A 22,343-nucleotide genomic window follows, 5' to 3' on the forward strand; every position below is an offset into this window, starting at 1 on the left:
CCACCTTATATGACCAATATGTTGTGTCTACTTAAATGGGACCAATTTTCTTTCTTTTTGAAAGGGAAAACAATTGTGTAATGCTGATCATCCCCAAAATCATCAGTTGAAATGAATAAACATAAAACTAGAACAAAGAATGGTAATAATGGCATTGTTTAATTCTTTTTAGCCTGTTACATGAAACTAACATGCCAATAACAGATGACAAACATAGGAACCCTTCAACAGACTAAATGGTGGTTTGACTTGGCCATTAAATTTGAATTTAATTTAAAGAAGTCATTTAACTCCCATTATGTCTCCTTGCCACTTCCTCACAGTCCCCAACTGACAAGACCCACTTTCTCACTGTCCTTGCACTTAGAAGGGTGCTGGTCCATACTGACTAACCTGTATGTATCACATCTCTACAAGTGCATGGGCTAAACTTCAAGGCGTGCACTACTAGTGCATTCACAGAAATTAAAATTCACTTACAACAAAATCCCACCAAATCACTAGAAGTATCCTATGACTGCTTTGTTTGCTTATAAGAAAAAACAAAGCAATATTTTTCAGTGAGGACATTTTGCAATACAACAAAAATTCTCACCCACATCTACAGCAAATTTTCAATAAGTCGTAACTGTACTGTAAGTGAACAGTCTTCATAAATTCAAGTGCAAAACTGCTGAATTATCCTTCCTTACCCTTCCTTCCAAGCATAGTAGCTACTTATTTTTTGTTCTCAGGCAGTGAACGCCACATTTTTTCTCACAACATTGATTTTCCTTATTCTGAAACACCTCATAAAACAATTAATCGTAGTAAGTTCTATAAAGCACTTTAAAGACTTCTCTTAAAGAATCCAGAAGCATTTTAAGAAGCTTGGCATTTCTGTCAAAAAAAGAGCATTTGTTGAATCACAACTGCATGTATTTAATTGCCTAGAAAACACTGTGGAAAAACCCCAAATGTATGTCTTAGTTCAAGTAAAACTCAGCAAAATGTGGGTCTACCTATGTCTTAACCCTGCTGTAGGTCATGATGAGTCACTGTGTTCTAGAAGATCAGCCAGAGCACCACCTGCAACTTGTCAGTAGGCTGAAATGTGAGTAAGTTATCCAAAGCTTTTCTCCAGCAGGAAGGTCTCCCTTACACAAAATTACTGCATGAATGCATTGACATAAAGTAGTATTTCCAAAGTAAGTATCATTTAGCCTCCATACTGTAAGCAAAGCATAAAAAGAATAAAAGGTTCTCACTGCAACAGCAGTCAATTTGTTTTTCTGTTTTTACAGGTAGCTTTAGGGAACCAATATTTACACTGATTTCCAGTCAAATTCTGCCTCTTCCATTCCACCAGCCCTTTCCCTCAATTTTGCATTAAGGACTGGCCTTGAGCACAGCCATTAGTTAAAGTTTATTACATCCCCATAGCTCTAATCACATGGGCCACTGTGTGCTGTCTAATGGGAGAAAACATCATGGGTGTGTAGTGTGTGTGAACTGTTACTCCTCTTCCTTGGTATTTTTCAAAACATCAGGTTATTCAATTATCCTCTTGAAACTGCACAGAAGGGAACATAGTAACAGCCATGCAACAATAAATATAAAATCATAGAATAGTTTGGGTTGGAAGTGACCTTAAACGTCATCTAGTTCCAACCCCCTGCCATGGGCAGGGACACCTTCCACTAGAGCAGGTTGCTCAAAGCCCCATCCAACCTGGCCTTGAACACTTCCAAGGGGCATCCACAGCCTCTCTGGGCAACCTGTTCCAGTGTCTCATCATCCTCACAGGGAATAACTTCTTCCTCGCATCTAATCTAAATCTACCTTCTTCCAGTTTAAAGCCATTACCCCTTGTCCTACCACTACATGCCGTTGTAAAAAGTTCCTCTCCGGCTATTACATATATTACGTATATTTTCCATACCCTTCAATATTCTCACTTTGACAACAATATCAATTCCAGAACTGTACAGCTACCCATATATTCCATAATCAGCAAAAAAACAAGAGTTGTCTGTCCCGTTATCTGCCCTGTGAAGAGCCAACAGAAAAAAAAAAAGGCAAAAAAAAAAAAAGCATGCTGAATGATCTAATATCAGTCTTATGAAATATTAATAAGCACAAAGCAACCAGCCAAAGACAGAAAAGGAGGGAACTAAAATATGCTAGCAGCAGGATTATGTAAATCCTTCTCCCTTTAACAACAAATACAATGGAAAGCTCAGTCTGTCAACAAGGAAAGGAAACTGCAGGTATCCTTTACAGATCCTATTGTCTTTGAGAACACTCTCTCAGGTACCTGATCAACTTACTAGTAGTATATTTATCTTACTAGTTAAACTCAGACCCGTTATTTTCAATGTGCATTTAGTTTCAAAGAGTGGTGCTGCTATCTGAAGTCTGAAAAAGGATTTGTATGTTCAAAAGCCTGTTTATTTCCTGCCCCCAGTCTTACCAGTTCACTCAGTATAAGCTCCACCTTCCACCTCCAATTCCCCCCAGATCTCGCCTGCACCGCTCTGAGCCATTTCCAAGTACTACTGTCATGGAATGTATCTGGAGTTGGCTCCCATGATATTTTATGACAAGCATGAACTAATTATGCTTTCTTAGAGCTTGTTCCATGATGGTTTTGCTAGATGCCTCCTAGATTTTACATCATCTGAAACAATGAAAAAAAAAAAAACCAAATATATTCAGTTTCTCTGTATTTTTCACAATTCTATATGTATCTGACATATCCTTCCACTGGCCTTTTTTTACAAGATAAAAAAGATCTACTCAGCTTAGTTTCATTAAAGCTATTTCATACTTTTTAACATCTTTTGTCTAGGTCTGCTATATTCTTCTTCAGTCATGCTGAAATTCCTACAGATTTAGACAGTATATTAAAAAAAATACTTTTGTGATTTTAACCTTCTATATAAAGTATAAAATCTCCTGGACTCTGTACTAGAGGAACAAGCTATCTGAGTCTATTTTTCTGATGCTGATGTTCTTCAGCTGCTAAAAGAACAAAACCTGTTACCCCTCCTGTTTAATGAATATAGGAAGAACAGGGTAAGACACTGTAATTTAGGGGGCTGGTACTGTTAGAATTTCAAGATAACATTATCTCAGAGGAATTCTGAACCACAAAAGCTCACAAACTTTCCATCCACTTAACAAAATAATGGCAGTTTCCACCTTCCTAAGAAGTTAAACAATAAAACATACAATATTTTTTTTTTTTAAGTTAGCTTGCACTCCTAAATTTTAATGAAAACAAATGAAGATGTATGGATTCATTAAGGCTTGCAACAAACTTAATTTCACTTAAACTGCTACCCTTTTCAATAACCCTGATGTGGTATTCTTTAATCTTCATGATCCAATCCATTTTGTTGAACTACATTTTCAAAATTCTCTTCCTCCCATTCATTTTATTTATTTTTATATTTCCCAGATCCGAAATATATTGCAAAAACACCCCCACCCCATCAGCTAGCTCTTCTACCATCAGCAACAGAAGCAAAGTTGAGTCATACAGCAGACTCTCTGTACTGCACAAGTTTCACGTCAAGGCCCTGTTCCTGTTTTTCATGACCACTCATGTGCCAGGAGAAAGATCTCCTTCCTATCTGTAATCTGCCAAGATCTCCACCCTCAGCTGGACACTCACAGCTCTCAAAGGGAAGGATGAAAAGCAGAAAAGCCACTTTAGAAGGTGGAATTTTACTGTACCAAACCACAGCAAGTCCATCTTGGATCACATTCAGAATGCAGTGCAATGCAATGCAACTTACCTCTTGGTGGTTTTTGTGTTTCGTTTGTGGGTTGTTTGGGTTTGGGGGGGGGGGGTGGTTTTGTTTGTTTTTAAAAAGATGCTTACAGTGGTTTAAAAGAACCCTTTACTTAGCATTTGGAAAGCACAAGGAGCATGCACATGGGCAACTACGGTATTTCAAGTGATGGGTAGACAGTTCCACTGTGAATCAGTGATTTCCCTAAAAACGCTCCTGACTGCCTGTACTTGTATGAACGTATTTTAACTGCACAGATCAATAGTGGAGAAGAAAGAAAATGGGAAGAAAATAGTAGCGGTAACCATATAAAAAACAGCAGTCAGGCAGGTTTAATAAAACCTGTTTCATTTGATATTTTGCAGCTACTTCGATGACAGTAGGGGGAAAAAAACAACCAGAAATGAAACACAGTCCGTGATAATGGTACCAGGAAATTCACCCAGTAACTACATCAGTGCTAGTGTTCTGGCATTTCCTTCTTTTATTTAATCTTTCTTTCACTTTGTGGATCTCACATTGCATGCTGAAATGCACTGCATTTATACAGGTTAACCTGCCTTCCATCATAGTGCACTTTTACAGTTGTATACTGCTGGTTTGTACAACTAGTCATGGCTACACATCCAACACATAGTTTATGCAATTCCCACAGTCTCTTCCAGACAATATAATCATGGCTAAATATTTAATTGCATTTTGACATGCACATTTTTTCCTCTTCCTCTTTCCATAGAGCCCAGCTCCCTTCTGAATGTGTTAATAACAGCGGAAATAAGCTGTTAACTGGCAACGGAGTACAACTGTAGAGCAACACAGTGTTAAGTATCAAGCTATATCAAATATTTACAATGAAACTGTGACTTGTGCCTTTAATTTTGCAAAAGTGGTTCATCTCCCATAAAACTGCTTGTTTGCCTCCATAGATTTCAAAAAGAAAGGGTACTCTAATTTTACTAACTGATCTTCTTGTTAAGAATTATATACTTGGTATGTTATTTTGCAGGGCAAAACATAGCTGCAGCTCAGTAGGCATTACCCAATGCTAAATTCTCATTAAGTACAACAGAAATTCAAGAGTGTGGCCTACAATTTTGTGCCTCAAAGGAGACAACCACAGCCAAAGTGCAGCATATGAATTCAGGCAGACCAAAAGAACAGAGGACACTGATAGAAGTTAATGACTGGAAATCCTTATACAGCTGCTCTTTAAATTCTTTGCTGTGAGCAACCGACTCCAACAAGACCATTAGATATGAAAGCCAAAAGAATCAAAATTCAGAATTTTAGACAAAAACAGATTTCAGTAGGATCAGTTACAACAATGAGGTTGCCTATGTAGAGTTTCTAAGTGTTGATGCTAATCACAATATTCAAAGCTAACAAAGCAAATCAGAGTACAAAAGGTTTCTGGACATCTCAGTGCCAGAGGAATTACTTTTTCCAGTAATTCAAACAAATATAATTGCCTGTCTCAAGGAGTTCCAAGAGCAGATGCAATTAAAGCACCACTGTCCTAAAAGAAATAGAAAAGGGTTTTCACTATTCAGGAATCTTAGAAGCATCACTAACATGCAGCAACTATTTCTGCAACACTTACGTCTGTGTAAGTACATATAAATCACTTACATTTACTTATTACTTGCACTCCTGGCTTCTGATAAAATTACTTTTCAAAACCTAATAAAGCATCATGGAGCACTTCTAGACTGATGCTTGAAAATTACTGTATGCAGAAAACACTGTAGAAATGTTACAAATTTGTTCTCAGCTCAGAAATGGCTCTGACAATTTCATGATTTTGCTAAAAAAATCTTAACCTAAAATTAATATTCTGTGTGTGGGCATACCACTGTATTTTTAATTTTTTGAAGAGACTAAAAAAAAATTCTGTGTACTAACCTTAACCTTTTATGGCTAAGTTCTATGAAAAAAAAACCCAGTAAAATTCATTCCAGCTGATAAAAGACATATGCATACCTGCAGCAAATGAGTTTGCAGATTGATCCCAATCATTCCTTGCTCCATTTGCCTTGTTGCATATTTTGGAAGACAGCATCCCTCTCTTCCATTAAGGAAGACAGGAAACAATCTCAAGTGAATGTTCCTCCTTATTGCCAATGCATCAGAGCTGTTGGAGGTGAAAGCAAAAGCTAGTATGTGCCACCCTTTCCTGACACATGGGAGAAAATTTGACATCAAGGACTTTCAGTCTCTCAGATGCAGTATCTTTAAGAAAAGTTATAACACTGGCAGAGTTCAGCAACTGATAAAAAAGGTGACCCAAGGCTCCTGCTACATGCCAGGCAGAGAGGAGAAGGAGCTGAATCCTAATCACACCCCCTGTTTTCTGGGCACAACCCTCCTTTCAATTCACATTTTGCCAGTCCCATGGCTGGCCAGCATGCCTGTCTCTAGCTAGAATTTATTCTTTTAAAAAACATTTTTCTATTACCCTACACAAGGATAATCAAACTTCACCTCACTCTCCAGGCTCCCATTCTTACTAAACCAGAAAGGACGAGAAAGAAAAGGATGACCAAGACCATGAGAATGAATGTGTATGCAGAGAACTGCAGAAATCCAGAATTACGGGAGGTCTGGGGAAGGATGAGAATGATGAGAGAACTGCAGAGATGCCTGAAGACAAAACTAAAAGAGAGAGAAAAATTGGTGAAGGAAGGAAATCAGAAGAGAAAGTGCTTTGGGACATACAGTGTAAGATAGGAAAACTTCAAAGAAAGGAATCAAAAGAATAATTTGAAGATAATGGATAAATGACATTTCAGTATATATATACTTAAAACTCAAACTCTTCTCGTTCTGTTCTTAAATTGATTAAAGTTCTGTGGTTTTGTAATTAAAAAGCCACATTAAACACACACTAACGATAATTAGGGGGAAAATAATCTCATTATCTGATATTACATAAAATCACTTGGACTCTTACAGTAAGCAATCTGAATTTAAAATAATCAATTCCATAATGGTTGAACTATCACTCAAGAATTGGAGGGTAAGTCAGGCATAACTCTTTATAGAACATTACTTCTATGAAGGTATGATGCTTATGAAGCTTGATAGTGTTTTGGGGATGCATTACTTTTCTATCCTAAATTTCAACAGCAAACAGGAGGATGTATGCTCTAGTCTTTGGGTTTTACACCACCACCAAGACCAATATTACAGTGTTCATAAATTAAAAGCAATATTGAAGTCCTTAACAGACTTAATGGAGGTTGTTACATTTAAGAAACAAAAGCACTGTTTAGGATAGCACTTTTTATTACATGCTTTTTGAAAGTGAGATAAGGGTGGCAAGAGGAAGCTTTTCACATTGAGACATGACTTGTCATGAAAGGGCTTTCTCAAAACCAGAAGTCTGGAAGCATTTGTAGGAGTTCAGATTTCACTGATCTGATTTGGAAGACTGTTCCATAGCTGAATCCTTACAACCAAGAGCATTTTATCCCTCAGTTCTTTCAGCATTAATCGTGGGCTTTGCTAACTGCATTGTGCCAGAATGGCACACCTATGGGATAGTTCAGAGTCCGACTCATTCTTCCCACCACAAATGCCTATACAAAAATTCTTCCCGCACGGTCCGAGAGGAACAGCACTATAAACACCTGGTAACTCCTTATTCCTTGGGTCCTTTCCATGTATGAATAATGGATAAATACTTAAATCTACTCTACATTTCTGTCAAAAAAAAAAAAACAAAAAAACAACAAAAACCAGTTTGTACTCTTACACATTCAGTTCCTGCTAACTGTAAAATAGGTGATATTCTGTTCACCTCAGTAAGATTTCTAGCCATGCTATTTAACACAAACTATAGATAAGTAAAATATCACCTGCAGATGAAAATGTGGCTATAGCACCTAACTACAGCTTGGAATATTCATGCTCTAGAGATCACATATGGACTATTTTTAATTCCAGGTAACTAATAACAAGAAGAACTGAACTTTTAAGTGAAGAGCTACAACAATGCAAAGTATGATTACCTACATTTACATTTTAATGAGATAAAATGTCTTCAATTGAGTTATTACACTGAACTATTTGAGGTTTTACAAAGATGAGAGACTATGTGCAGTAATACAGATACACAGTGAGCAACTGGGAACGTAGAATATTCATACAAGAAAACTTTTTCCCCATATACAGGAAATGTGAATGTATCATGCAACACTTCTGGTATTTTTCTTTAGTAAACTACATCTCACTAAATTTTTAAACTAGTTTCTTAGTACATTGCACAGATCAAAGGAAAAACTGATCAGATACACCAATCAAATCAGATTACATTCTGTTAATCCACTTAATTTAAACTGTACTTGGCCTGATTTAAGAAGTATAAATCACAGTAGCCCAATTAAGTGTTATGCCCATTTACATTAGCTGGAATCAGGCCTACAAGTGTTCCATTTTCCAGGAAACCTCAGTAAGTTTGAAAACATTAAAAAAATAACAATAGTATTACACACAAGACCAGCTTCCTGTATTCGAATCATTTAGTATGGAACTCAGTTGAGAAGACTCATTTTTTTCTCCACAGGATGCAAAACTTCCCTTAATTTCTCCTCCCTTAGAAGACACAATTTCGAGGCTTTGACAATCCACACTGGACTTAGGTTGTCAATCTGAAAGTAAAAGATTTCATTACCGGTTTCCCATGAGGTAATGAATGAGTCTTAAATTTAAATGTATTTTGGGTAGAGGAGGAACAAAAGCATAAGCCATCCACGGAAGCAAGAAGACACATGATCAGAATCTGTTGTGATACTGTATGAATCCTAATCATCCTGCCCCCACTGCTGTCAAGACTGCAGGGGCAGGGAGGGACTTCACAACCGTTTCCATACTAACAAGGAATGATTACGATATTGATTTTTTGTGGGGCTACTTACATGAGTAAACATTAATCAATTTATGTTAGGGTTGTGAACCAAGATCAAAATAATTATTTGACAAAAACGGCTTGCTTGCAGCTGACATAGCCTACATTACAAGTCAGGAAGCATATTCAGTAGAAGGCTAAATCCTTTACTCTTTCAATACTGCTTTTTGTTTTCCAAATGACACACAATCAGCTAAGACACTAAGTCAACATGTTTTTCCTTTGGAAGTGAAGTTCGGATATATGACTTGTTTCAGGCTTCTCGTATTTCTGAAGCATTTGGAAGACTGAACTCCTCGTCATCAATACTTACGAAGATTGTTTCTATTCTGTTTAAAAATGTTTCACATGTGGTTAATCAATGCATACTTTAGTTAACAAAGTCTTTAATATACAGATAGCCAACACTGCCTTATGCATTAATAAAGGGATGTCATTAATTTAAAAATCACATTAATCTGTCAGAAAAGTTTCCATGTATTAGAGCCTCACCAAAAAAACTGAAATTACACAGAAGAAAGATTTGTGGAAAAGTATTTCTATTTTTCCAGAGTGAGTACTTGAGGGTTTGTCAATGCTTGTGTTTTGTTCCCCCACAGTGGTCTCCCATTCATTTAGGTGGATTTTTCTCAAGGCATTGGAAAGAAAAGCACTTACGTGGTGACAGTAATAACACAAACCTTGGAAAGGAGACACAGGGACATGCACAAGACGTGAGGCTTACATTTTCTTCTATGAACGGATTCAAAATGGACTGTGTCACTTAAAAAAAGCAGCAGTGTAGGAATGCCCAAATTACAGTAAGGACAAAAAAAGCCTTAAGATTAAAACAAAAGTTTCTTGCATGCCAACACATGATAGTTTTCCCATTAAAATAAAAAGAAAAATTAAATACATGCATTAGTCCTCCTTATATTGACTTTATTTACCCCACCCACTGATAATCAAGAAATGTAATAGAAATAAATTTATCTACATAAGCAAGAAACAAACTTGTTAGTCTTTTTTCTTCCTTAATAAAAGGCTGTCTTCGTACAGCTGACAACTGATGAAGCTTACACCAAGAGGTGCTGAACATACTTCTTGTATCTATAGTACCTCAAACTCTTTACAAACCAAGATAAGCATAATCAAGTTTTAAAAACGTCCTGACTTCATGTTCTTAGAGCCTTGGCAGTTCATTTTTTCAGTTAGTTAGTGATTTATCCTATCATGATGAGACAAACATGTCTTAAGTTCAACATAAGTCAAAACCAGAGTTCTTTGTAGTGTATCTAAGCCAAAGCCTTTCACCTATTAACTTACCTTAGCTAGAAATCCAGTCCTTAAGTCTATGCCTTTGCACACAGTCAGTATCAATATCAGTATTGAGAGGAAATGAAACAGCTTAACATAAAGGCAAAGATTTCTTCCAAAACAGTGAGTCAGTTTTTAAAAGACACAGGATCTCACTGGAAATGAGTATTTTCAAGATCACGAGGCAGAATTAACACAACACCCACACCTATACAGTAAACAAACAAAAAACACCCACCCAAATCCAATTAAGGAAAATAAGGGTAAAATTTTGAACCAGTGATTAGTACACCTCTTGGAACGTCGAGTCTGACAACTTGACTTTATTTACCTATTTATTATAACGGTATGCATAAATCAACTCTAGAAATCAACCCTCCAAAATTTGCAATATTTGGTATGTTTCACACAATGCCTAAGGAGAAAAAAAAACCCTCCCTCTCTCAAAAAAAAAGTTTACATCTTTGGTATCAGAAACAAAAACACATCTAAACTGTTCAATGTAACTAAACATGTGACACTGAAACTAACGCAAGTAGTAGAAATTGTCAGAATTCTGTGGAACATTAAGGAGCATGACAATTTACAACTGCTGAGCAGCAGCACCACGGTGTTTACAGTGGTTCTGTACTTTAACCAATATTTTCATTACAAAAACTATCAACCTGTCACACTTAACAGCCCAACATAACACATACTTATCCAAGTTCCAAGCAAGTTCATAATACACACACATACTGAAGTTAATACAATGTGTTTATAAACATTGAGCTAGGTCTAAGCTATATTTTGCTGGAAGTTATTTCATTCTAAGAAAGTCAAAACACCTTTTAGGAAATGAAACAAAGAAGTGGTGTCATATCTACACACTCAGAGATTATTAGGTGAACATTTGAGACAAAAACACTATGAAAGTTCATGCAACCATTAACTCTGACATTTATTCTAGTTCTGATATTTTGCTACACATGCTTACAAGAACCTAACAGCATTTTGGGAAGATCTGGACATCACTCAACATAGCATTATTCAAAACACAAGAAGCTAGTTGTCATATGAAATAATGTCTGTGTCTGTGTTTGGGGTTTTTTATACAGACACACAAATATGAAACAACAATATGAAACAAACTTTCTTAAGTGTCACTTTCTCATAAATGACACTGGCTTCTTGTTTTTCTCTAGGTAAACAGCATGCAATCAGAGCTTTTTCTTATCTAAAAACATGCAGCAGCATCTGCACTCGTATGCAGAACAGGCCAGGAAACAGATGCTGAAGCCATGCAGTACACCTCACATGCTACATGTTCTTTTCTCACAAAACGGGGCTGTCTTATCCATAATCCATTTTGGGATAGTCCCTGGTCCATGGCTTTCCCTGAGCCATGCCTCATTTGGGCTGCTGACACTGGCCAAAAGCATGCCAAGGAGTCCACTAACAATTAAACAGTGCCACAACCCTGGGACAGCATTCAAGTTCAGGCTCTAAGCCAGCTTAGACAGCAGGTACAGCCACAGCCTTACTGACCCCAATGAAAGTTTTGCAAGCCTCAGAGAGCCCACCACAGTTGCATTCATAATTTTCTTATTTTCCTATGCAATACAAATATTTGGGAAATTATTTCCTTTACAACAATATTTATATTCATGAAGACAATGTAGACATTTTTATTAGAGCAATCAATCAAGAAGCATAACTTATGTTTTTTATGTAGCTATGGATACATTTTAAAGAGGCTGTAAGTTTACAGTCTCTACTCTGTTATTTCTAGTGGGAGAAATAACCCTTTTATCGAACTACCAGCTCAAAACAGATTCAAATCAGTAATCTAGCAGAAGAATAACAAGATCAACCAGGCAGATCAGCTGTTTTCAGAATGCATCTTAAATAAAGAAAACACACAGCTTAACAAGCACGCCTTTTGAAGCTGGGACGTTGTAGCCTAGCAGTATGAAGCTCGCATGCTCTTGAGAGAGCAGAGTTAAGGAATCGCACCAAGATGGGCATATGCCCTTTTGTGACAACCAGGATCTAAAGGGAGTTGCTGGGTTTGTGATTTTTTACTGCTATTTTCCCAGTATTCAGCATCTGTAACATCCAATTTAGTGAAGCCCTTGATATGGGACACCTAGTGAATGATCACTTTTGAGCAGGATCCTCACACACCTCAGTGCTTCGCACCAGGCTGCGGCTGACCCACTCCACTCACCATGAGGTGCTGTGGCTTCAGCTGTCACACTCATTCCTGGCAAACTCTTCTTTCTTACTGTGGTTACTCTGTCCGACAAGGATCAGTCAATGTTTTGTTTTGTTTTTTTAAAGATGCTGCTGGTCATTCCTGGAAGAAAATTAATTTTACTGTTGCATGCTTTGGGCTCATCTAATTACAACACTAGCCTTCAGGGAATTTTTAAACTAATGACATTGTATTTGTCAAGCACAGAAACTTTTAATCTGATTTTTCAAGTGGATCCTAGCCAATGGATCCTGGCCACCATAGCACTTAACAAAACACTTTTCACTGTCCTCCATGCAATATTTAGGTGGGCTTATTACTGAAATGTTAACCTTTTTTACTTAATATCTTTCTCTGGTAGTCAATACAAGGCATATAGGCATATTGACAATGTTATTAAAGTTTTTATGACTAAAAGTCCACAAGTCAAATTATGTATGTGTATATACAGCTTCACAAATTAAGAGGCACACACCTTAAGAAATCTGAACCAAAACACTATCTGAACAACTCCCCAGTTTGTCTGCTGATCTCGTGATTTGTTGTACACCAGCACCAAGAAACACCAGCTCAACAGTATTTTTTTTTTATTTCAACAGCCTATTATTTGCAAGATTTTTTTTCATTTCTAATGCTAATACAAAGAACAAAAACACAAACTATTAATTATGTCACAATGACTCCTTAAGCCCCCCAAAAGTTCAGCCGACCCATCAATCATCCACTTTTGGTTACTTCCTTACTTCTGAAGGACAAATAGTGCACTCCTTCAACCGTAAAGTTTGGCTTGACTGTACTAATTGGGTCTTTTCGACAAATAATGCTAGATTCACATTTCAATTTCAAATTCATTTCAATTATTGCTGCTTCTCCAGAACACACACAAGCTGCAATTGTGCCACACAGAAAGGTTGACGACTACACTTCAAAGAAAAGATCCTCTTTCAAAATTTTCTTTTCATCCTTCAAAACTATCTTTCAAATGTAATCATTATCTATTTTTTCAAAACTGCGTATTTCAGGGCAAATTTACTAAACAAATTATGAAATACAAGTATTATTGTCCATCAAGCAACCAGTATCAGCATATCAGTCCTCCCCAATCATAAAAAAATACAGTTGTTACACAAAACTGTGTAAATATAACGTTACACAAAATACTGGCACAATCAAGATAGTCGTCATAACTGTCTACATCCAAACCATATTTAGCCTCAGTCACTTTTAATTTTCTCCCCAGTATGACAGGGTATCATGAGAAGAAGGAACAGCTCTCCACAAAGAAGACAGAGAGATATGAAGGCTACGACTAGCCATTTGCCTCAAAATCCACTACATCTCAAACTAACAGTCCAGGGCTTGCACTTCCAATGAGAATCCACAATCTGACTGCGGTCTTTTAACACGACTACTCAGAAGTTTTATCAAGATGCTCAGAAGAGAGCATGCAACTACTGTGCTACTTTCACCAAGTATGCAATCAATTTTAAGAAAAGACACGGGTTTCAAGCACTGATGTCTACATTTCTGTAAAAAACATTTTAAAAAAAGTGTTACTTGAACTATTCTACAAGTACTACAATATTTTAGGATCACATCCTACTTGGCATCTCACCCCATGAAGAGGTGCCCTCGTAACATGTGTCCATGCTACACAAAGCTTTATCACCATTGTCGATCTTATTGCCAGAGAAATGTGCATTTTCAACCTTTTCTTCAATATCACTGATATTCCAACTGATCACAAACAAGCTGCCACAGAGGAACACCACAGAGGGCCTATACCACTGTCTATATACGCCACGCACCATTTACTTCAATTTCAGTGGAAATGACGTGGAACTTTTCTCAGATACTAAACTCAAATATCAAAATAATTTGTAACAATAACAGTTAATCCCATTCTGATCTTGCAAAGGGCCCCGATATGATTAGATAAACACCTCATATACTGCCATTAGCTTCAAAGTACCAAAACACAGGCTCACAAGGTTGCAAGAGTACATCTCCTTTCCTTTTAGGTTGGAGGACTTCTGCATAAAATGTTCAATTCAGTTCCATCTGTTGGCAATGAAATTAATACTTTTCCTACTGGCGAGTAACTTCACTCCAGCCTCTCCCCCTTTGTAATATAACCAAAAGATCAGCAATGGACAATGTGAAGACAAAGGCTATGACCGTGCCATGCATGATAACAACAGGATCAAACAAAATTAGGCTCACCTACTCTGAGTATCCCATACTATGAAAGGCAGCAATGATGGATATGGTCTCAAGCAAGGGCTTTTGAACACACTATTTAATTTTAAGCACATATTTACATCTCATTTTCAATGATTACGTAACATTACCCAAATAGGTGTTGTCACCATCTCCCTATCAGTACACATTAGCCAATGGAGTAAACGCAATAGCCTAAGCATCCTGTTTCCTTCTGACTAAAGCAGAGGTTTTGAAAAAACCAAAAGGCTGAGTTGGATTAAAGAAGAAAAAATGGAAGAGGAATTACACTTAATTATTCAAGAATGTAATCTGCAGACTGAGTCCCATACACAGAAAGCCCCCTTATTTTGCAGCATACCAGAGCTTTAGCTGCAGTTTAAAGAATATTGGCACATAAAGAAAAAAAAAAAATTGTTTTCAGTTAGGCTTTAACCTTATAAAGGGGGCAGCACAAAATTCATTCCATTTCTTCTCAGGAAATCTGACAAAACAGTATATTTTTCCTGGCTGACAGCCACGGTACTATCATAGGGCTTCTTACAGGCATAACACTGTGAATTCTACCAGGTTTGAAAAAGCACTGGAAGCATAAAACAAACAGAAATGTGCATTAGCTAAATTGACTTTAAAAATAAATAGAATGATAGTAAATAGGTCTTTAAGGCAGAGGGTCCTCGGGGAGACCGGCAAATGCTCCAAGCCAAACCAATTCCATAGTGCCGACAAGACTGAAAGATACGCCACAAGTTTGCACTGGCATCACCGGAAGGCTATAAAGACAGATGAGCTGAAAGAGGGCTTTTCAACTACAATTCTGTGAAGTTAAACTACTACTAAGCATAACTGTAAAAATGGTCTCCCGTCAACCATATGAGCTCCACGCAATCTCAGAGCCTGTTACAAGGTGGTATGTTTAAATTCCAGCAAAAGATATAAATAAGGATAGAAAGATAGACAGACACACACGGACTAGCGTCCAACATCCACTGTGGTATCTCCAGCTGACATTTTTGGATCCACATTTTTGGAAATTTAGAGTCTGAAGAGCAGCAGTGATTGAAAGGCAGCATTAGGTTTGTTCCTTTCATATGCTAATAATGACATCATACCTTATGGCCTGATGCTGCAACCGTACAATTATCATCTTATAAGGAAAATTTTTCCAAAGGAGTCTAAGAACTGGGCAAACTGCTCACCTGCACATAGGAAGAAGTTTTTTTAATCCATCCATGATATGGATTTCTTTCTGTTCCTTAGTGCTATGAATAATTACTACTGAAATATTTCTAACGGTTTGACTTCCTTTGTTTAAAAAAGTAAAAAAATAATATAATTGTTGGGGAAAGAAGAAAAAAAAAATGAACAAAATAAGTTTTTGAGCATACAGCAAGCAGCCCTGGACATGTATGAAGAAAGGTAAGGGCCCTGCTGGGATTTCGGATACGGGAGGGATTCAGGGCTGAATCTCTTACAAACGTTCCAATGCCACACAGTGTAGTGCAAAGACTCCCTCACGCAGCATCCCAGAAAAGAAAAAGAAAAAAAAAAGAGGTTACAAATACTGTCTCCATGCTCCTGACATAGATCCAGCAACAAAATAAGAGATAATAAATTACGTAACTATTTCTGTCTACACACACCACACTCCGTGTATTTTGACATCATACAGCCCAAAAAAGATTATTTTTTTTTAATACCCTCATGCTTTGTAGTGACGGGCACAGAAAAGGTTAAGAGAAAAAAAACAAGTGTACTAAGGAAAAAAGAGATCTCCACATGAACAAACAATCCACAGAATGCCTGTTTTTCCCCCGCTGTCATTGTGCTGTATTTTGTGCACACAAGATTTCGTGCACACATTAAACCGCAGTTTTGAACACAACGTGCTTGAAATCCGCAGTGATCTTTCTTCCCCACCACGGACACCGGTCTATCAAATCTGGAGAATAGCCTTATACATAAATAAATAAATAAATACAGTAAATGGCGAGGGAAGAAAGAGCGGAGGAGACGAACGCGGCGCACAAAGTGCTGGATGCGTTCTCCGGGCAGGAAACGAGTTATAATTAAATAGCCCAAAAGCGATCCAAACGAAGCCAAAGGGAACCCCGCGGGGCTCCGCGGCAGCCCGCCGCCCGAACCTCCCGCATGACGGGGCAGTGCGAGGCGGGCAGCGGAGCGAGGGAGCGCAGCCCGGCGCCGGGGCTGCGGCCGCCCCGGCCCGCACGGCGCCGGGCCCGCCGCGAGCCCCGGGGGTACGCCGGGCGCCGGCCGGGGGGGCCCGCACCTGCCGCGGCGCGCCGCCCCGCCGCGGCCCGGTCCCCCCGGGCAGCCGCCGCCCCCGGCTGCCCCTCGGGCTCAGCCACGTCCCTCGCCCCCGCGGGCGGCTCCGGGCGGCCCCGCGGCCGCGGCGGCGCCCACTCACCTCGCAGAGGCGCGCACTGCGGCTCCGCGCCCCGCGGCGGGCTCCGGGGGAGGGCGGCTCCCGCGTCCGCGCCGCTGCGGAGCCGGGCGGCGGCCGGAGTCACCCCGTCCTTGCGGCAGGCGGCTCCCGCCGGTGGCGGCGGCGGCGGCGGCCCCTCCGCGCCCACGGCGGGGCGAGCGCCTCCCCGCGCAGGGGCGCCCGCGCCGCCCCCCGCCCCCGCGCCGCCTCAGCGACGGGGCTGGGCCCCCCGCCCCTTCGCCGGCCTCCGCCTCCGCGCCGGCATCTTCCCCTCGATCACCGACCGGCACGGCGCTATGGGGGTGGGGGCGGCCGGGGCCGGGGCTGCAGCCCCGCGGGCCTGGGCGGTGCCGGGGGCGGGTAGCTCTCCGCCGGCAGCCGCGAACAAAGCCGCCCGCCCCCCGCCCCGGCGAAAGCAAGGCAGGGGGATGCGGCCGCCCCGCCGGCGGAGGGGGCTGCGGGGAGCCAGGCCGCGGCTCGGCGGCCGCCCGGGCCCCGCCGCGGGAGCGGGCTGCGGGGGACCCCGGCCCCAGCCCGCGCACCCAAAGGAGGTGAATGCGGTCAGGCTGGTGAGAAGCCCTCCCCGCGCGGATCCGGGGGGAGATGGTCCTGCAGCGGCTGCATTTTAGCCGCTGCTTAGGAGAAGGCACCACTGAAATGGTGCTTTGAAATGCCAATTTCTTTTTTTTTTTCAATTCACGTACAGTTAGTTATTAGCACTGACAGTCACCGCGGTCATCAACGTGAACGCGAGCCAGCCTTTATCGTTTTCTCAGCGGCAATTATCCTGTCTGTTTGAAAGCAGTTGGGTGCAATCAGCTCTACATTTGCTACTTTTTCAGCAATTTTACTTGTGCTTTGTCCATCACGATGAATTCAGGAATGTTTTCATAGGAAAATGCGGTTACAAAAAACGTAGATGAAATGAAATCTTAAAATACACACAGTAATCATCGGGGGACCGGTGGTGTGCAGAATCGCAGCCCAACAAAAACACAGCAATGCCAATGACAGAAAAAATGGACGCGTTAGACTTATTCTTACATGATCCAGGTCCTGGTTATTACTACGAGACGACACCTCATGCTTTGTTTTCTTTTCTGAGTCACAGGAAGGCAAAATCTTCCCGCATCAAGGAGCACGTCAGTCCCAACTACTTTGTATTCTGCATCTGTTTTCTAAATTCTATATACCTCTATATATATCTGGATATATGGGCAACTAAATGGGTTTCTGTAGACACTTTCTTCAGCATAACCAGCTGGCAACTATATTAAACTCATGTACATCAAGATACAAAGTAAATTTTATATAGCTTATAGGGTATTCTCAAAGCCCTGGGCTAGAAATCCTTTCTGTATTGAAGCCCGTGGCGCTTTTCTCTGGGCTTCAGTAGAAGGAGGGAATTTGCTGTTCAGCCCTTCTGTACAATACTAGACAACCTGCTCCAGATATGAGCATATGTGGCTGTATTCCAAAGTAGGTCAGGCTATCAAAGTCATTAACACCCTTCCATGTACCTGAAGCTTTAAAACTTTGTTTCGGTTCTTTTCTGTAAATTGTACATGTATCGGCACTTACAATGTAGTTTGAACATGCATAGTGAGCAAACGATCAGAGTGCAACTGATCAGTCTTACACAAATTTTCCGACTCCTTATGCTTAAGAGAGTACTACTCTGATGTATCATTGCAATAAGTCTGTACATTAAAGGCTCGGATTTGGGTGATCATATATAGGTTAGCAGTGATTTGGGCATTCTTAGATACATCTCTCTTCAGCGGTACCTTGACTTGGCATTGATAATATAATGCCTATTTTACTTTCTGAAACAAGATGAAAAGAGGAAAAAGGATGTGTACTGCCAAGAGTTTCATAAAACTTATAATTATTTGTGCTTTGGTTTTGGTTATCATGACATTTTTACGATGATAAGATGAAAAACCTAGAAGATGAAAACCGTTACCTAATGAATTATTCTCAGTGGATTTGCAAGCTGTAAAAGCCCTTTGACAGTGTGACATGAGTGCAGACTGTCTTTAAGACTTCTCATCTGTAAATTGTAAAACTACATAAATCATACACTGGATTTTCATGTTTCTCTCCCTCAAAATGGATTTTGAGAAAGTTCTTGTGCCCATGCTAGAAAAATCCTATTTCCACTGAGCAAAAACATTAATTCATATGAATCTTTAAATCCCCTTGACTTTCCCCCCAAACATTAATGGCGGTGATCACAACAATGATAAATTTTAAAGTATTAGTAGAAATTCAGCACTACTGCTTTCCAGTAATTACAAACCTGTTGATTTTTATGCTTACATGTCTGAGATATTCACATTATATATGATGCTACATGCATAGTCCTTTATTAACAGTTCCTCTGTCTTTGGTATGATTTAGGATTTTCTATTTTTCCCAGATGTAACGCTGGCTGTAACTGAATAGAGCTGGATGCACGCTAGAAAATAAAGAAATTTCATAGAGGAATTGCTACTTCTGTCTTCATGGGTGCTTACACACCTACAGACACTATGCTAATAAGGAATAGGCTAACTTTTCAGAGCCATGCACTGAAGCAATGGGTAGTTAATCTTCAACAGACTCAAAAATAGCCTGCTTTTCTGGAGCAAACAGCTGTCTTTTGTCCTCTTTCCAACTCTATTGCTTCCCCCCCCCCCCCCCGGGCCTGGATCCATCTCATCTCTCCTTTGCTGAAAAGTTAATACAAAAGAAACCAACATGACAGAAACTCATACAAAATCAGCTTTGCCCAAGTGGGTATGCCTACTGTCTTTGCTAGGGCTCCAATATCATTCTCTAACAGAGATGTGTAGTGCACAATATGTGGCAGCACCGTTCTGGACTGAGAAATACCTTTTAAAGTTAAGTTACAATGTATCTGAGGCAAAGCTATTATTGGGTGAAAGTTGGGAAAACTATATTACTCTCACTTGAAGATTAGGACCTAAAAATAGCTGAAGTAGTACTAGAATACTAGAACTTCCAAAGAATGTTTGTTATGTTCTTGGAAAAGGTTTCACTGGAGAAAAAACAATTTTCAGTCATCCCCAGAAATTATTTAGTAAAAAAACTGCAAAATGCTATGAACGGTAAAAATATGTTACCATAAAAATAAATTAGACATCCAAAATTTCTAATTAGTGCCCCTAAAGTTCTGTATATGGTGAGAATCTATGACATACCGACATAAGGATGCACCCTCTATAAAAGGGATTTTCAGCTGCTCTAACTTTGGACTTTGATAACTTAACAAAAGAGGACATATACTTAATATAATTCATTAGACATTAATATTAAAAAGCAATATACATTTTGCCTGGCACTATCACTTAATTCCCACACAAATACTTAAGAGACTAGTACAGAAAAAGCAAAATACAACTTTTCAGCAAACAGTAAATAAAGAAAATAAAGCAATATTCAGTACTTCCCATCTCCTTTCTCCTCTTCTTGGTTATCATTTAGAGCAAAGAAAGAAGGACTTGATGAATCATTACTGAAGGTCATCATCTAGCACCGTGTGATCAGCAGTAGAGTGTATGAAGAACAATGCCCTTTGAGAGGGTAACTTTCCTATACAACAGCTAGAAGCGTTAAAAGTCAGGAAATGGTGTTCTATATTCTATGAAGATTTCATATTTTCCCAGCAATTCAATTCTCTGCAAGACAATGGGCCAAGCTGAATACCCAAAATAAGAGTTTCTTTGCCATGACCATTAAAAAGCCAAACATAAAAAGGCTAAAAGGATCAACTGAAAGAACATTCACATGGGATGCAAATGTAATGTTTCACAAGACTTCTGGACAGATTACTGTGCAGCAGGTGAAAGTATTAATTGAAAGAATCACCGTAGGTGCCAAAATCTGCAGGACATATTCTTTGGCCTGTCCTGCCTCTTTTGTGCTGCACAAAAGACTTAATGAGAGTGAAAACCATCTGCAGCTCCCCGGCTGGGGATTTTTGTGATATAAAAGAGTCCCTGAGTGACTGTGGATTTGTCCACCCCATGGGAGGCCACACACCCCTGCAGTCTGAGCAGCGAGAGGCGAGGGAACGCACGCCTGGGCTTTGCTTCTCCAGCCGCCTGCAGCTGGTCCATGGGCCCTCGGGAGCTGTCACCATCTGGTACTATCTGGTGCCAGGGCAGGCATTTATCTAGCCAGAGAGTCAAGGGACTTCACAGCAGCTCTCCACTCTTCTGGTGTACGGAGAAGAGACCCACTGCATCGGGCCATCTGCGCTAATCTGGTTAGAGCTCAAATCTGCAGACCCTAATCTGGCAAAACTCCCGTGGATTGAGAGCTTACCTGAGTCGGCCTTCTGGTCTTGGGCCTACGGGAACATTAATACGTAAAGCAAATAAACACATGGCCAAGTTTTGATTAGGAAAATTTAAACCATTAATGAGAAGTATATTAATTGCAAATATTAAAGCAATCTCCTACCAATAACATTTTTTGAAATCATGGAAACAGTTTTTGGGCACAGAAATGAAGTCTACTGCAGTTCCTAATGCTTCCAGATAGTCACTGAAATGTGCATAAAGATCACTGAATTGGGGTTAAAGTTACGATGAAAAAAGCAATTGTCAGTTTCTGGTGGTACTCGCAGAGATTTAATTTTAGAACTGGACCCTTAAGGCAAGTAATATAGGATTAGATCCATACACACTGCATCCAAAGTCATACTGAAATGTCACTTGCAAAACACACTTTCACGATCTCGCTATTTGACTTATAAACATGTCAGTCAAATCTGCAGAGAGAGCCTGCAGTGTATGTAGGCTGTATTGAAGTAGTATGTTACAGTATCAATGGATCATGCTTTTGTAAAATCAGGAAGCTTCCATAACTGAAGAAAATGAACACATTGTTCTTTTGGAATAGTCTTGCTGAAGCAAGTAAAAGGAGTCTGTGGGGAAACAGTCCAACATCATGCTGAGAAGACAAATGATAGAAAGATTGTGAAGGTACCAAGACATTAGTGAGGCTGAAAAGAGGATCACAAATCTGCATCAGAACCCTGGAGAATTTAAAGATCTGTACTGACAGTAGTAGAACAATTCCTGGTTTTCCCCAGTGAAGGGAGAGCACAAAAGGCTCAAGCAGGTGGCGCAGAACTGCCACATAACTAATATGACTAGGATTCAAGTCCCAGAGTATTTATCTGGTGCCTCTCTTCATGTTAGTTTACACCTCTCTAGACAATAACAATGGTTATTTGAATTACACATTTGGTCAATAATTTGACTAAAATCCTCAAATGATCTCTTTAGAAGTCTTACCGCTTCCCACAACAGCAACAATTACCACACAGATGCATTTAGTAAACAAATACAGCAGACATTAAGTGAGTGAGCTCTACTACTAATGAATTTTCTTTAAAAGATTTGAAGCAAGCAGCAAGGTCTTTGGCAACCAGGCAGCAGGTTACCC

At 39.7% G+C, this 22,343-nt stretch overlaps 1 protein-coding gene across 1 annotated transcript in view; it reads right to left on the reverse strand.

Moving 5' to 3' along the window:
- The window catches only part of HECW2 (HECT, C2 and WW domain containing E3 ubiquitin protein ligase 2), a 170,329-nt gene extending 153,291 nt beyond the window's left edge, over nucleotides 1-17,038 (reverse strand). The window contains exon 1 of the mRNA XM_030018086.2: nucleotides 16,866-17,038. The gene's annotated coding sequence lies outside the window, so the exon portion shown is untranslated. The remainder of the gene's footprint in view (nucleotides 1-16,865) is intronic.
- Between the last annotated feature and the right edge of the window lie 5,305 nt (nucleotides 17,039-22,343).

The sequence above is a fragment of the Aquila chrysaetos genome, chromosome 6 (assembly GCF_900496995.4).
Source record: "Aquila chrysaetos chrysaetos chromosome 6, bAquChr1.4, whole genome shotgun sequence".
In the NCBI taxonomy this organism is placed as follows: Eukaryota; Metazoa; Chordata; class Aves; order Accipitriformes; family Accipitridae; genus Aquila; species Aquila chrysaetos.